Source organism: Mustela nivalis (genome assembly GCF_964662115.1).
Source record: "Mustela nivalis genome assembly, chromosome: 6".
Classification (NCBI taxonomy): Eukaryota; Metazoa; Chordata; class Mammalia; order Carnivora; family Mustelidae; genus Mustela; species Mustela nivalis.
This window is the reverse complement of record NC_139025.1, coordinates 126136521-126153928: the sequence shown is the minus strand read 5'-3', so window position 1 is coordinate 126153928 and position 17408 is coordinate 126136521. Positions and strand designations below refer to the sequence as shown.

The 17408-nt window shown below is 48.4% G+C and overlaps 1 protein-coding gene and 1 long non-coding RNA gene across 8 annotated transcripts in view; one reads left to right on the top strand and one right to left on the bottom strand.

Annotated features, from left to right (window-relative positions):
* Nucleotides 1-17408, bottom strand: part of APBA2 (amyloid beta precursor protein binding family A member 2) — a 243355-nt gene that overhangs the window by 122586 nt on the left and 103361 nt on the right. For 6 of the 7 annotated variants that reach the window (XM_082736650.1, XM_082736649.1, XM_082736648.1 and 3 more), the window contains one exon: nucleotides 4328-4381. The gene's annotated coding sequence lies outside the window, so the exon portion shown is untranslated. Of the gene's footprint in view, nucleotides 1-4327; nucleotides 4382-4497; nucleotides 4517-17408 lie in introns of those variants that run through there. The other variant, XM_082736652.1, reaches the window with a different exon arrangement.
* LOC309868026 lies at nucleotides 4778-15984 on the top strand. Its single transcript, XR_014313465.1, has 4 exons — nucleotides 4778-5013; nucleotides 13686-14137; nucleotides 14756-14887; nucleotides 15020-15984. It is a non-coding gene; the product is annotated as an uncharacterized lncRNA (long non-coding RNA).

The window sequence follows — 17408 nt, the reverse complement described above, 5'->3', positions numbered from 1 at the left end:
ACGTTGAATGGTGGCTGCCAGGGGCTGAGGGGAGGGGTAATGCGGAGCTGCTGATTGGGTGGGAAGTCTCCATTAGGCAAGATGACTAAGTTCTAGAGAACCTTTGCGAACCGTAATGCCTACAGTTATAGTACAGGACTGTAGTTCAGAAAATGTTTAAGAAGGCATATCTCAGGTTAGGTGCTCTTACTGCAAAATAAACAAAAAACAAAGGGGCACAAGGGAGCTTCTGGAGGTGATGCATAAGTTCATTTACCTGAATAGTGGTGACAGTAACATTAGTGTACTCCTATGTCTAAACTCACTAAACTGCATACACGATGTGGTTTTTTTGCTTACTGGTTTTACCTCAAACCAGTAAGCAAAAAAAGAAGTCTTAATCATTTCAATGACACGAATGCAGAACCATCTATAAAAAGGTGAGCCTAGGAAGCCAGCAGCTCCAGTTGAGTTGGAGGATTAGCTGGTAAGTAGGAGCAGGATCACCCTGCCAGAGGGACACACAACACAAGAGCAGAGAGGTTTGTGTGGGCACAGAGCGAGGTGTGACACAAACCCTCTTCTTTATCAGTTTTTTCAAGTACACAGGAGCACGTGTGGGTAGTAACAATATCCATGGATACACCCTTTGGGCTTCCCCAGCATTATCATCCCACCTCCTCCTTCTTCATATTATTTGCTCATTTTTTAAATTATACTGTCTCTTTTCTAATGGATTTGAAAGAGTTCCTTATACAGACAGAATGCTAATCCCATACAGTAAAGGTATCTCAGATATTTACTTCAGGTAATACTTTGCTTTTAATGTCACATAGTGTGTCTGCTCTTATAGAAGTTGCTAATATTGGTGTTTAGTTAATCAGCCTTTTCTGTGCCTGTGTGTGGGTGCCTCAAGGGCATACAGAAAATCTCTTCTATACATTTTACTATCTTGCCCTTCCTTGTCATTAATTCTGTTGGCATTTACTTGTGTGTATGATGTGAGGTAGGGATCTCATTTTCTCTCTTCCCATGTGGACAACCATTCGTCCTTCATCCTTCCCCACTGGATCAATAACACATCTCTGACACCTCCCATGTCCTGCGCATGTGAGAGTTTATTAGGCTCACTATCCTGTCCCACCCATTCCTCTGTCCTCCCTACACAAATACCACAAATACCACCCTACACAAATAACACCCATCAGGAATCTCATTGTCTCACCCTTATGCCAGCTTCCCCTTAACATTCCAGCATTGTGTTTCTTTTAAGATCTAGTAGCTGGGAATTTCACTGCCTTCTTTGGATCTTATACTTTAGGATGACTCTTGGTCAGATTTTACATAGCACTTTTCCATGTAAGAACATGCTGACATATCAGGGAACCATTTCCATAAACGCAATGTCTTCTAACTTAACATATTTTCTGAGACTTCCCAGGATTTAAACATAGCTTATTAATTCTCCCACCATTTCTTCAGGAAATCACTAAATTTGAACAACAAACCCTTGAACAACGTGGGTTTGAAATGTGAGAGTCCACTCACATGTGTACTTTTTAAAAATAAATATACCGCAGTACTGTAAATGTACTTTCTCTTCCTTATGATTTTCTTAGTAACATTTTCTTTTACCTAGCTTATAATAAGAATACAGTATACAGCACATATAACATAAAAAATATGTGTTAATTGAATGTTTCAGTTATCATGAAAGCTTCCAGTACCAGTAGGGGATTCATAAGCAAATTTCTGGAGAGTCAAAAGTTATTTGAAAATTTCCACCTATGTGAGGGTCAGTACCCCTAACCTCCCATTGTTCAGGGTCGACTGTAATACCAAGTCACCGATCCTGTAGGATTGATACCACAGGACAGTGAGGCCAAGGATTTAATTCTCCTGGGCTAGGGAGAATAGAACACAGCCCCAAAGTTTTACCTAGGGTGGAAGCATATTCCCCAAGTTCTTCTCTGAGGAAATGCCAGGCACAGACTCTGGGTATTGGTATTCTGATGTTATAGAATAGTTCTTTTGCAGTAGAAAAAAATAAATAAATAAACCTGGGTCTTTTCTCTCTGCAGTTCTCCTCACACGAATCCATTCTAGCATAATTGACATTTAAAAATATCCATCTCGTTGCCACTTTTCTCTCACAGAAGAAATATGCTCTTCCGCAGGGAAGCTGTTGGGAATTATGATGAGTACATTCACTTAAACGTCAGTCCCATTACACCGCAGACGGGTGAGCGCTCTCGGAAAGAGAGTGAGACGGCTTGCCTATTTCAGCTGATTTTGAAACTCTAATAGTATTTCAGGATACATAAAGATCCCACTAGGTCTTTTCTGGGCTCAGAGGAAAAAAAAATACCTTATACCTTAGAGGCACAACACAGAATTGCCCCGTGGCTCCATCAGAAAGCCACGACAACACCAATTTCATTTAGATAAACTTCAAGAAGCCAATTTCACGGCGGACCGCTCCTAGAGGACCAACGACTGCACCAGCCCTTTGACGGGGGGCTCCCAGAAGATGGGATTTTCACTGCAGTTGTGAGACCCCTTCCCCATAAGAACCTCCCTCTTTACAAGCCATCCTTGCTGCTGGTTACCCACGAAATCTCCTCCCTTCCCAGAATCCCCCCAAACTCTTCAGCGTTGTCACAGCTGAGGGCAGGTGACGCACCTCCTCTATTTGAGGCTGACGAATGTTTACAAGTCTAAAATTAAACAGGATGGAAAAGGCCTCATTGAGAGCACCGAAGTAAATTCATGAACTTTAAAGACTGACAGCCAAGGACAAGTTCAGAAAACTGCTCGTTTATTCCTAAGCCCAGACACATTAGCAGTCAAGCAGCTCCACTGACATTTCACCCTCTGCTTCCTTGGAGAGGGGCTGATTGTTCCAACTCTTAAATGTCTTAGGAATGTGTTCTCTTCCCTACCCGTAAAGCCACTGCAGAATGCATCCAGGACATCTGTCACAAGAACACCCCCCAGTATGATGGCAGGTGAATTCCTGCCCATGCACAGCACCTGGCTCATGGGCGGTGACCTACCGGTAGGACAGAGGCTGCTTTAGAAATTGAGATCAATGCATCTGCATCGACTTACAAAAGAAGCCTCTTGCAGGAAGCCCAAACAGCAGTCCCAACTACTTCTGGGACCCCTCTGCCAACCCAGAGGCAAGACAGTGGTTTGAGACCCAGGTCTTGATGCTCTGGTATCTCAACCCTGCCCCTGCTGGTCTTCATCTTTACCCTCAGAATTGGCACAGAGCTTCCCCAATGGGAAACCCCAAATCTTCCTCTCTTTTGGAAGTCCCCAAGCCACTTTCCTATCTGTAATGCTCTGGACTACTGATCCCCAGAGCAAGCCTAGCCAAGCCCAACAGTGCTTCCTCCCACAAATGCATAAGAACCCGGGGAATCCATCAGAAGCTCAGACCTGCTCTGGCATTGAGACACAGAGACCACTCCTGGCCCAGCTTCCTCGCCTCCAACAACAGTCTACCCACCACGCCGTTCTCCAAACATACGCCATCTCCTAACACCAGCAATCCCACAACCAAGCCACTCAGCCCAGGAGAAAGAACACCTACTCATTTTCAATCAGAACACACCTCCTGCAAGCGTCCCTTGTCGCAGGCACTCAGCGGGCACCTGGGCTACAAAGACCCATGCAGATCTGCTGCTGTAGGTTCTACTCACAATAGCAAACCGAGTGCCGACCGTGGGCCAGTGCGATCAGGACCGCAATCTAGCTTCCCCCTCGGGGCAACAGCAACAAGGACTGTCCCTCCTCCCTGAGCAGCTTAGGAGGACTCTTTCTAATCCAAGTTAAATTCTTCCTCTCAGTGTCCTGGTATCTCACGGGGGTGCACTTCTAGTTAGGTTCAAAACATTCCTCCAGTTTAATACTGCAAGGTTGGTTGTGCATGGCATTTATCGTTGGTGATATCTAGCTAATTTTGGTATAAATCAGAATCGAGGTGGGAGTTACACAAACAAGTGCCTGAATCTGGTGAGGACTACGGTTTTCACAGGCACTAGTATAGTGAGGAGGGCACGTATGGGAGAGGGGGATGTTGCCATTGTCTTGGGGGTGGTGACGGGGAAAAGTATTCCAGGCAACATCAGTGCCCACAGAGAGCCCTGTGCTCATGGGCTCCATGGCTGGGAATCAAGCCCTAGCCTCAGACCCCTTGTGGGCAGATGAGCCAGAAAATAAGGAGCTGTGGCAAATGCCCAGTTCCACCTGAAAGGCCGTGTCCCTCGAGTAAAACAATTCCATTTCACACATAATCCGAAGCAAAACCTCCCTCCATGCAAGGTGCCCTCAGATTTCTTACCGAAAACAAGTGGTTTCGTAATGTCCCCCAAAACCTTCAGGTGACGAAATCTTTCTGGAATAAAACAGAAGGAAAGAGAAGAAATTACTTGGGTTTCCGAAAACACACGGGTGTTCATACAGAGCCCTTTCAAATACAGACATCTGAAGGAGTGAGAGGTTTTGAATTACCTGGAAAAAGTGCACCAATTATCATTCTAATGAGATGATCACAAATTACCAGAAACAAATAATTAAAATGTTTCTTTAGCCATTCCTCACATAATGATTGCCGTCAGAGCATCCTGTTGGGCAAATAAAGCCATGGCTTGTGTATCCCTCCAGGAGAGACTCCGCATTTTAATGAAGCTCCTCAAAGCCCTTGTGAATATGTATTTCCCCACAACAAAGCTTGACCCCATCAGTGTGCAGAGCTGGTATTCTGGGACACTTTCAGAAGGAGGTGGGTGTGTCTGTGGGGGCTGGAGGGGGGTGAAGAGAGATTAAAGCAAAGAGAAAGAAAACCGGGCCACCTTGCACTTGCTCTGCCCAAGTTCACCTGTTCTCACCCTTCCTCTTGGGCAAGGGGGCTTCACAAAGAGAACAGAAAAGAGGCCATCAGGCTTCGTACTCCACTTGGACAGCGAAAGCTTTGCAGACGAAAGGTGAAGAGGAAGTCCCCTTATATTCCACGTTCCAGAACTCAAGGTGAGACTCTGGGTTAGATCAGAAATTCAAGGTGGGGCAGCTGATCGCCAGAGAGCAGGAAGCCTAGGGTGGTGTAAGAGGAGGGGGATTTATTGGTCTTAAACATCACATCCAAATTCCTCTTTTTCCCCAATATAAAACAGTATGTTAACTATGGAATTTAAATTTTTAAAAAAATTCTTTTCTTCCTCTAATTTGGCCGAAGACACAAAGCATTATAAAGGAATGTCTTTGTTCCTTTCAGAACCACACCAATGGCAGCCTCCTCCCAGGGGCCTCAGCTACTGGCAACAGAAGGTCTAAGAGCATTTCATGAATAGCTGTGCTGGTTGGACAGTTCATCTTCAGTCTGGTCCTGGGGTCTGAAATCACAGGGAATGACATCATTCTTGGGGGGGAAGGTAATATGGCCTGCTATTGGCACAGGCAGACAAAGGTTTCTACTTTATCACACAGGTCTCTCCTGGACCCAGTGTTGACACTTTTTTTTAATGAAACCTGACAGCCACTCTCATTTCCCTAGACAGACATTGTTAACAGTGTTTTTTGTTTTTTTGTTTTTTTTTTTAAAGATTTATTTATTTGACAGAGAGAAATCACAAGCAGACAGAGAGGCAGCCAGAGAGAGAGAGAGAGAGGGAAGCAAGCTCCCTGCTGAGCAGAGAGCTCGATGTGGGACCCGATCCCAGGACCCTGAGATCATGACCTGAGCTGAAGGCAGCGGCTTAATCCACTGAGCCACCCAGGCGCCCCAACAGTGGGTTTTAATCAGGGAATTTGGGGGAGTTTCCTGCCACCCCAAACTGGCCCGCTGCAGATACCTCTAATCCAGATAATTTTTAAAAGATTGGGGGAAAAAAAACTGGCTCTCCCTTAAAGGCTGAAGATGCTTCCATTCTGACCAAGCCATTTGTATATGTGTGATCTGTTTGCCTCTGCTCAGGGGCAAATTGAAATGTTCCATTTCTTCCAAAGGTGCGGTGCTTCTGTTGCCTTTCCAATCCCTTTACACCACTGGCCCCAGTTTTATCATAAAAAGCAGGGACAAGAAGATAATTCTCAAAGGTGGTTGGGAAGGTGAACGCCACAAGGCCTCCAAAACACTGCCTGGGAACTCATTAGCATCAAACAGTATTTCCTTCTTTATCCCCAAACCCCACCATCCCAGGACCTCCAAAAAGAAGTGATGTCAGGGTCAGCACACACCCTAAATGCTGTGTCCAGAGACAAGAACCCCTCCCTGGTGGTCCTAAGACAGAGTCTTGATTCCTTACTCTTATGAACTCAAGCAGGTTAAGTGAGAAGGACCTCTGTCCTCTCCCAGAATCCCCTACTCCAGCTCTGGGCAATTTTGACCAAGGGGGCTGCAGGGAAGAGCCCAGAAGCCTTGGACTGCCAGCATAGGCTAGAATTCTCCCCACTTGTCCCCCATGTTCTCCCCTCCTCTCTCAGGTCCACAGCCACCCACATCGCACAGAGCTACGGTGGGCCCATGGAAGTGACCACGAGTCCACAGATCTAGCTTCTCCCACTTCCTCCCAACCCAGAAGCCTCCCGGGGAAACTCAGAGCTAGTCTGCAGGCTCAGCTGGGCTTCCCCACCCTGGAGGGGAGGCCTGCCCCATTGCTCCACCTGGAGGAAGGAGCCACAGCTCTTCCTCTCCCTGCCCTCAGTCTGCGAGTCTCTTGAAAGGACAAGAGTCTCATTCATCTGTAGCCTGAGTGTTCCTAATATGCCCCACACAGATTCCCCACAGAGGCACAGAATCGTCACGCCGCCTTGGGAGAAAGGGCAGAGCTCTGCACTTTACATAACGCTTTTCCATAGGAGGAAACGGGCCCACATCTTAACTCAATTTAGAATCGGTTTTTAAGTGTCTATTTATAGGCATCACACAAGTACCCCTCGTGGACGGTGAAGGAATCAGGGCTCCGGGCTCTGGTCCACCACTACTCATTAGCATTCTTTTCATGTTTGTCTTCTCTAATTTCCCCAGCAGCATTTTAGCTCAATAGCAAGGTCACCTACCACTTGGACCCAGCACCACTTTCCATTTCCTCCAAAGAAAAATATGAATTTTCTTGGCCATGGAGCAGTGCCCTCTCTCTGACCTCTCGGGGCCCCTCGCTTGCATTGGCGAAAGCAGGGTTGTGTTATTTTTTGGTGAACTGTGCCTCTGGACAGACAGTTCACCTTCAAAAAACCAACAATGTCATGGAGCACAGAGACCTGGGAAGGCGCCTGGGGGGGTCAGCTGGTTCCTGTTGGCCCTGAGTCCCCCAACCTAGCCAGGGACATCCAGGGAGGGCCCGCTCCCGTTTTAGCAGCTGGAACGAACACAGAATCACCTACACTTTGGAACAACCAGACTTCTCTTCTCGGCCAGGTACGGCCTAGCTGTTCCTATTTCTGCCACACACACGTCCCCATCCTCTTTCTGCCCTCTCTGGAGGCATCGAGGGCCAGGTCACGTCCCCTGTTTCTCGTGGCCACTTGTGACAGAAATCCCAGCACCTGCTCTTCTGGTAACACACAGCCCCTTTTTGGTTTTTTTGTTTTTTAAAGATTTTTATTTGTTTGACAGAGAGAGACACAGCGAGAGAGGGAACCGAAGCAGGGGGAGTGGCAGAGGGAGAAGCAGGGTTCCAGATGAACAGGGAGCCTGATGCGGGGCTCGATCCCAGGACCCTGGGATCATGACCTGAGCCGAAGGCAGACACTTAATGACTGAGCCACCCAGGCACCCCTACGCAACCCTACACAACCCTTTTTGGAATAACCTCCTCGTCCTTACCAAGCCCCAGGATTGGTACACAATGAAGTAGACAAGTGTCCCCATAAGACTTAAACACTCCACTTTCCAAGTTGCTGGCCCACCCACAAGCTATCTGGGGAAGAAGGAGGGTAGCTTGTCCTGTATTGCAGCTTCCAAGGGGAGGTGGGAAATACAGAGCCCCAGGAGCCTGGCAGATTCCACGAAGGCTCCTTTTGCCAGCATGTTGAGGACTGGATTCCCCGGGGTCCGGAGAGCTCCCCTCCCCCACCGCCTTTGGAACCAGTACAGAAGGGAGGGCAGGCCCTCGCCAGGGGCACTGAATCCACAGCAGAATTCAGGCACAGAGAATCCTGCCAGGGAACAGCCCTCCAGCTGCCTGACTTGAAACACCACACGGTTCGGCTCGCTTACGACTGTTGTTGCCGAGGCGTCGGTATCTGGTGTCAGGATTAATTAACTCTCCCACATGATGCCCACTGCAACTGCCATGGTAGATTCTCTGTTATTCGACATGCACATTTCTGGCAAATCAGTTGGAGCTCTGATCACACAGGGCCTTTGAAAGGCCGCCTTTCCAGACACTTGAGAGGTAAACAGAAATCCTAAACATGGCTTCAAGTGGACAGTTCATAAATTTGCTGCTTCCCTTTGGTATTAGGTCAGGGGACACGTTGGGAGGCCCCAACTCCAAGAGCCATCCTCGGGGTCCATTAGTGGCCCACATGATTGAGGAGGGGGCCCCTGAGACAGGAAACCCCAGAGGTGAAGAGAACCTACATGGGCTCTGAGAGAGCAGCTTAAGCAAGCCTCCACCCAGACCGTGAGAGGGGGACCCTGCAGCACCGACGGTGCAGTGCCCGGGGGACGTGGGGGTCGCAACCAGAATTTATAAGCAATTTCTTGGCAAAGTAAAGGCAACACTTGCAGTTCGATGGGCTCCCAACCCTGCAAGCTGTCCTGGGAGGAAGCCTGGCACAGAGGTAGACAGAGATGGACCTGACCAGAGCAGAGGCAGGAAGTCTGCCTGGAGGCCAGAAGGCTGATCTCACAGCCTTACAAAGTGGCCGGGGCCCTGCCCAGCAGAAGCACGTTTCCTTGAACCAAAGAGCCAGGCCTGTGCTTTATAAGAGGCTGCGCCCTGGGCATGGGGGTTTGGGACTGCAACTGGATTGTGGAATAAGTAGAAGAATTTGATGAGCTATAATGACCCAGATTCAGTGAAATGCTTGCTGATGAAAGGCTCTGGCCACACTGAGCAGAGGGTCTGGGGATAGGGCTGAAAAGGGTCTACGCAGAGAACGGTGGCCAGAATCATGGGGGAACAGTCAGGACGCATCAAAGACAGGGCCCGTGAGTGGCACCTTACAGCCAGCTTGGGTGTGGTTCTTTCTAGTACCAGCCCGGTGGCTGCAACCCACACTGAAAGCCAGGAGCCCATGCGATTGTCAGTACCTCTGCATGATGTAGAGCTTGGAACAGGAGTTCACACTCCTGTAGCCTTCATGGGCCAGCCCAGGGGGGGATGGGGCTCATCTGCACTGGGCTGTCTCCCAGAGGGGAACGGGCAGTTGGCAGAGGTCAGCATCCGGCAGAGAAGCTGCTGCATGAAGAGAATTCCTGGGAGCCAGTACTACAGCTCGGCCAAGCTGCCCCAGGGGGATGGAGCATGAAATAGCCCAGTGTCCCCACAGGTGTGGCTGGAACCACAAGGGAGGATTCTGTGGGTGTGTGAATGTTCCCCAAGTTTACTGTGGGTCTGCTGCTTCCTGATGGGAAGGACTCACCAGGACAGTGCTCAGTTAGGCACGGCAAGGCCATTCCAAGAGAAAGAAAGAGGGCCCTTAGGAACCACTTCAAATACTGGCCCCAGTATTTGTAGTAGGAAAACAGGGGCAGGGCTCAGAAAGGGGGCCCAGGTCCTCAGAGCCAGAAAAACAGAAAGGCTGCAGCCCAGGTTATGGTGGGAAGGGGGCTGAGGGAGCAGTGATGGGAAAGTTGGGGGATCTTCCAGCTTGAGTGGACACCAATGGGCTGTTTACAAGTAAAAATCTCAAAATTCTCGATAACTCAGTCCCCTAGCTAGCTGCAAGAGCAGTCTTCAAATGCTAATAACTCTATTTATAAACACCAGTATGTATTACTTTTCTCCTCCTGGGAAGAAAGCTGCATCTTTAGAATAAAGAGTTCAAACCTTGAGATTCTCATGTGAACAAACGTTTTGGGAACACACTGGATTTTTAAAATCTGTCTTCAATGGTCTCAAAGTTTCAAAAACAATGGTCTCGTGTGAGAAGGGGACTTCCTTTTTTTGTAAGATTTTATTTATTTATTTGACAGAGATCACAAGTAGGCAGAGAGGCAGGCAGAGAGAGAGGGGGTGGGGAAGCAGACTCCCCACTGAGCAGAGAGCCCGACACTGGGCTCGATCCCAGAACCCTGGGATCACGACCTGAGTCGAAGGCAGAGATTTTAACCCACTGAGCCACCCAGGCACCCCTGAGAAGGGGACTTCTATAAAGGCTATTAAAATACATCGTTATTAAGAGAAGCGCACAAATTGTGACTGATGGCATGGTCAAAACTCTCCATTCTTGGAAGCTGATCTTTCCAAGTGTGGAGGTGACCGGCCAAGCAGGACGTGTCACATTCTCCCACCAGACTCCTTGGTTGGGGAAGATCCTCATTCCCGGCTCCAGACTCCGATGCAAACACTCTCTATCCACGATTAGTTTCCTGATTGGGGACTTTCTTTCCATAGGGCCTGTGAAGCCACACCGATGGCAGATTTGGGGGTAGAGACACAGATCATTTCGATCCATTTCAAAACCTAAAAATTTGCTCTAAACCCAACTGGCTCTAACGTCCCATATCGTCAACTTACTTTTTCCGCATTTGCTTTTATGTAAAAATCATCTGAGGCCCTACCAAACAAGCCAGAGAGTTCCTTACAGCAGTGTTGAGCTGATTTATTAACGCCAGGGTTGAAACTAAAGGTGCCCTGACCCAGCCTCGCTTTATTCTCAATAGATCTGTCCTTGAGAGCTCCGTGGACAGAATTCCAGCTCCCAGGGCTCTTCTTAGCTGAGGTGTATACACTGCAACATCTGACATAGTTCTGTGATGATTCTCAATATTAAACCAGTCTTGTGTGTGTGTGGAGTTCTCGCCTGGCTGTGGGGAATGAAAGGACAGTGCAACGCTGAGGGATGAAAGTCAGAACACGATGCCAGGGCTGTCCACGTTGCAGCCAGAAGTGATGTCTTAAGAGGGAGGGGTGAAGGGCAAAGGGGACCACTGGTGGGGCGGGCTCAGGCAGGTCTGCGCCGGCCCCAGGGATGGAGGGGAGAGTTCAGAGGAGCCTTCCAAGCCTGCATCTGCCGGGCTTTCCTCATTATTATTCTCTCCCAGGCAAATGAAGTTTCTATTTTTGCTGCGAGGAGTCTGATGCCTTCCAATTCCCCCGCGTCCCCTGGAGGGAGGCGGGATTTCATGTTCTCTTCAGGCAGCTCAGGGATGCAGAAGGGAGGGTCGTCCAGATGGCTGAGAGCCAGAGAGAAGCAGCACCTGCCAATCTTTTCAAATGAGGACAGGGTGCTCAAGAAAGCTCCGGGCAAGGTGTTGATATAGGTATGTGGTCTGATATGGGCATTCAGGGGACATCAGGGTCCTTTGGGCCCATGTCACACTCACCGTAATGACACTATTTCACAGAGGTGCGCCTTTTAATCCTCACAGCAGTGCTACGAGGTAGTGGGGTTGTTGTCACCCCTTTTATAGATGAGGAAACTAAGGCACAGAAAAGTTATTAAGTGGTACGTCTGAGGTCACACAAGAAGTTCTGGAGATGAGGGGCACCTGGGTGGCTCAGTCGGTTCAGTGTCTGCCTTTGGCTCAGGCCATGATTGCAGGGTCCTGGGACCGAGTCCCACAAGGGGGTCCCTGCACAGGGGGAAAGTCTGCTTCTCTCTCTCCCTCTGCCCCTGCCGCTCACTCTCTCTCTTTCCAAAAATAAATACATAAATCTTAAAGAAAAAGAAAAAAAAAAAGGAAGTTCTGGAGCTGGGACTTAATCCTGGCAGTGCAGCCTAAGAAATTTCGTTGGGAGGAAGAAATGGGGAAAGAAGAGATTTATAATATATAAATCAAATGAAGGATCAATAAGAAAATTCAAAAAAGGAGCAAGAGGTACGAACTAGTAATTCAAAGAATAATCAAAAATGAAATAAATACACATAAATATATGAAATAAACATTACTGGCAGGCAGAGAAATGCAGAGACACCCCCCCCCCCCGTAGACACCACTTTCACCCATCAGACTAACAAAAATTTAAAACATCTGACAATACCAAGTGGAATCAGGGGAAAAGGGGGAAGGGGTACCCACACACTGCTAGCGGAAGCACTCATCAGTAGACCCATTTGGGAAAACAACGTGGCCACTTCTAGAAAATGTAAAGATCCATACATTTAGGGTGGCTGGGTTATGGACATTGGGGTCTGTATGTGCTATGGTGAGTGCTGTGAATTTGGTAAGACTGATGATTCACAGACCGGTACCCTGGGGAAAATAATTCCTTATATGTTAATTTAAAAAAAGATTCATACATTTATCCCGCAGCAGTTCCAATCCTTGCTAAGTATTCTAAACAAATCTAGCTTGTGGTCACATAGAGACACACACATGAGTACTCATAGCAGCCTTGTCTGTAGCAGCAAGAAACTGGAAACCATCTGAACATCCACCAATGAAGAACAGAGCATATTACGTTCTTACAATGAAAGGCTACACGGCCGTGAAAAGGTATAAAGGATAGCTACACATTTTCACATGGATGAAATGGGAACATATAAAGTGAGGCAAAACAAAGGCAAGCTATAGAAAGAAAAACTTACAATTTGATATTGTTTACACAATGCTTAGAGACATGCAGAAATCACAGGCTTAGTATATTGACTAATGCAGTAAATTAAAAAACATACCAAACTCTAGTAGTAGTTACTTCTGGGTGGGAAACAAGGGGATGCAGTCAGGGAGGGGATCTAGCTCTACTGGTTAATTATGATGGTTTAAAATATGTCCACCAAAGAGTTGAGATGTCCTTCCACAGATGACTGGATAAGGAAGATGTGGTCCATATACACTATGGAGTATTCTGCCTCCATCAGAAAGGATGAATACCCAACTTTTGTAGCAACATGGATGGGACTGGAGGAGATTATGCTGAGTGAAATAAGTCAAGCAGAGAGAGTCAATTATCATATGGGTTCACTTATTTGTGGAGCATAACAAATAGCATGGAGGACAAGGGGAGTTAGAGAGGAGAAGGGAGTTGGGGGAAATTGGAAGGGGAGGTGAATCATGGGAGACTATGGACTCTGAAAAACAATCTGAGGGGTTTGAAGGGGCGGGGGGGTGGGAGGTCAGGGTACCAGGTGGTGGGTATTATAGAGGGCATGGACTGAATGGAGCACTGGGTGTGGTGCAAAAACAATGAATACTGTTACGCTGAAAAGAAATTAAAAAAAAGATATAAGTCAAACAGAGAGAGTCAATTTTCATATGGCTTCACTTACGTGTGGAGCATACGGGATAACATGGAGGGCATTAGGAGAAGAAGGGAAAAGTGAATTGGGGGAAGTCCGAGGGGGAGAGGAATCATGAGAGACTGTGGGTCCAAACTGAGGGTTTTAGAGGGGAGGGGGTGGGAGGATGGGTGCGTCTGGTGATGGGTATTAAGGAGGACATGGACTGCATGGAGCACTGGGTATTATACGCGAGCAACAAATCATGGAACACTACATAAAAAATTAGTCATGTACTGTATGATGACTAACATAACATAAAAAAATACTAATAAGAGAAATAAATAATTCTTTTCCACTCCCTTCAAAAGGTGGAGCCTACTTCCCTTCTCCTAGAATGCAGGCTGGGCTTAGTGACATGGGTCTAGAATAAGGCAGAGGTGACACTGTATGGCTAAGGAGACCAGATCATAAAAGGCACTGCGGTGTTCTCAAGACTCTCTCAGAAAAAGAAGACAAAGACGAAGAAGACAAAGCAGATGATGAAGAAGACGAAGACGAAGACAACGACTCTCTTGGATCACCCACTCTGCAGGAAGCTGCCTGCCATACTGTGAGGACCCCCAAGCAGGACTGTGGAGAGGCTCCTAGCGAAAGAAGCAAGATTTCCTGCCAACAGCCACAGGAAGTCACCTCAGAAGTGGATCCTCCAGCCCCAGCCAAACCTTCAGATGACCATGGCCCTCGCCCGCATCTGGACCCTGAGACAGAGTCATCCAGCTGAGCTGCGCTCCAATTCTGACCCACTGACTCTCTGCATGAGGTAGTAAATGTTTACTGTTTGATGCCGCTGAGTTTTGGCATAACTGGTGACACAGAAGGCAATAACCAGCATAGCAGTATTCTCTACTTTCAGTGGGTGGTGGGTATACAGGGGTTCGGAACATAATTCTTTTTCCCTTATTGCATGTCAAATATTTCATAAAAAAAAAATGAATCTATAAGACTTGAGTTAGGTCCACACAGGTCAATGGTCAGAAATAGTGGATAGTAAAAGACAGGGAAGTGGGACAGGCAGGCGCTTCATCCTTCTGGGTGATCAGAGAATGGCTTCTCTTCTGAGGGGCATAGGGAACTTAGAAAAACCCCATCTAAGGTGCAGAGTCATGAGAAGCTGTGGGCAGAAGAGGAGGCAGAAGGATTTGCTCTATCAATATGTTTAAACAGGGAGTCCTTTTAGGCTAAGAGGGTGTGTCTGAGCCTTCGAGGCTGGCCATCAGGGACGGGGGATGTCTGGTAGCACCAGGTGGCCTTCCTCCTCAACCACACCTCCCCAGTCTTGAGGCCATCAGAGAAGGGTGGGGTTCCCCAGAAGCCAGGATCTGGACACCATCATGTGTGTGTGTCTCTCTCTCTGCGTCGGTCTCCCTCTCTCCTTCAGGTTCCAGAAAAAGCAAAGGTGCATTCCTTGGAAGTCACTGAGTCGGTCAGGGTCAACCGATCCAGTCAAAAGTGGTGAGAACCCATTAAATCTGACGGACCCGACCTGTGTCGGGATTCCCGAGGAACCACCGCAAGTATTCCACAACTCTTACTGTCAATCCTCTTTCATCAGCTCACAACTGGTGCTACGTTCTGCAATTTACTCATTCAAAGAACTATGTCCAAAATCTACTCTAATTGAAACAACCACTTTTCTCACTAGGAAGTGACAGCTGAAGCAGCGATACCCTTAATATATTCTGCACTCGCTTGCTTTTAAAACAACAACAAAGCATGTTGAGATGACAGAAGAACGCTAGCCATGCTTTCAGCGCTGTTCTTTTGAGCCTGACTTGTTGTTAGGAAGATGGCCACTGAGAACTCGGATGCATCTATGCTCGTTCATTCCTCGCCTCTCTGCGGCTGGCCCCAGTGGACAAAAGGAGGAAGAAGATGTGGTGAGAACTGGAAGGGGCGAGGGGAAGCGTGGGCCATGCTGGAGGTGTTGGGGAAAGCATCAGAGATGGCACAGGAGAGACAGATGCCCCCATGCCCGGCGATGGTCAGGTGTGCAGGGTGGGCACAGACCAAACGGGGCCAGGCTCAGCCACTCGGGACCAGGACAGCCCAGGGCCTCCCTCTGTTCCCAGCCAGTGAAGGCCCGGCTCAGACATGAGCCCACACGGCACGATGCCCCCAAGCTTCCCGGCCACCACCACCAGCTCAGCCCTGAGCTGCACAGTATCCCAGGCTTCTCTCCCACCGCCCAGAGATGGCAAGAGACAGGGAGATGGCCAGACTTCTGAGTCCAAGGCCCAACTTCACATCCCGCCTTTGCCTAAGAGCTGCAACCACAACAAGTTCCCCCCAGCACTCTGAGACTCGGGCTCTGCCTCAGAAGCAGAGAAGGTGGGATGGGGGAGGGGAGAGGTTCCTGGATGGCTCAATCGGTTAAGCGTCTGCATGTTAAGCTCAGATCATGATCCCATGGTCCTGGGATCCCCTCACATCCGTGTTCACCTGGTTTCCCTGCTCAGTGGGGAGTCTGTTTCTCCATCTCCCCCTGCTGCTCCCTGCTGCTTGTGCTTTTTCTGTCTGTCTCTCAAACAAAGAAAAAAAAATCTGAAAAATAAACAGAGCAGAATCCTAAAGCTCCCTCAGTCCTCCCTTGGCCTTCAGGACAACAGTCAACCCACCTTGGGAGGAAATCAATCAGAGGCCAGCTCAGGGGCTCGGGGGGGGGGGGGGGTGAGTGCTGGCGCAGGACTCAATAGCTCTGTGACCCTAAGCCTCAGTGTCCTCGGCTGTGAAATGGGGATAATGAGTCTCCTACAAGCCTCCCTCACAGGATTGCCATGTGGCTCCCAGAGGTGCCTGCCAGCAGATACTCGTGAGAAACACAGGCTCTCATAAAACCATGCGATTCCTGCTGCCCTGCGGCTGGCCCTACTCTCTCTCCCCCTCACCCCCCAGCACCCCAAGAAGGAATGCATCAGCTACTTGTTTAGCACCCACCGTGAGACCCTCAGAGGGGGACCCCATACGCAGGTCTACACTCACAGCACCCAGCACATAGACAAGGTCCCACTCCCTGACTCCAGAACCCCCACCCAGGCCACCTCTGTGGCCCCCAGAAGACACTCTTTCAGAGCCGGCAGCACACCTCAAACCAGAGCCCGAGAGTCTGGGTGCCCTCCTAGGATGCACTAAGAGAGGAAGCCAAATATAAATCCTCTACTGCCAAAGGAGAAATATATACAATCAGAATATTCTTACTGACCCAGCCTTGAGAGGAAGCTGATAGAATAGAAGAGAGGGCTGAGAGAAAGAAACTGGACCCATGATAGATCAAGCCTTGTCTGAAACCATGTGTTCCAACAATATGAGAAAGTTTATATTATGGTGAAATGAGTTTTCTGTTAGATCCAGTGTCTTCATGGATGAGGAAACTGAGGCCCAGAGAGGTAACATGACTTTGCCAACCTAGAGAGCAACGGAATGCAAGCTCAGTTATGTTGCATTAAGTCCTGCCTTGTGTCAAAAATCCTAGGCTGTGTTCATAGTGATTTACCCAAAACCCTTAATTCTTTTTTTTTAAGATTTTATTTATTCATTTGACAGACAGAGATCACAAGTAGGCAGAGAGGCAGGCAGAGAGAGAGGAGGGAGCAGAATCCCCGCTGAGCAGAGAGCCCGATGTGGGGCTCGATCCCAGGACCCTGAGATCATGACCCGAGCCGAAGGCAGAGGCCTTAACCTACTGAGCCACCCAGGCGCCCCCCAAAACCCTTAATTCTTTACAAGTGTGAAGACAGGTCAGATATCCAAGCCTTACACAATCAAAATCTGGCAGAAAGTCTATTTAACTCGACCACATCTTTGGTACTTCCCCAAAAGCCACAGGACAAACCTAATTGGTCAGTGGGGATTCTATCAAACATACAAGAGAAACAGCACAATGTACATCCAACATTTCTGCACCACCTCCCTCTCTCAAAGATAACTCTGACCCTGACCCACACTTTCCTGCTCACAGAAAACGTCAAGGCAGCTTTCAGACAGAAATGTTCTCTTAATTAGCCTCATAAATAGGCACGGCTCTAGTGATCAGT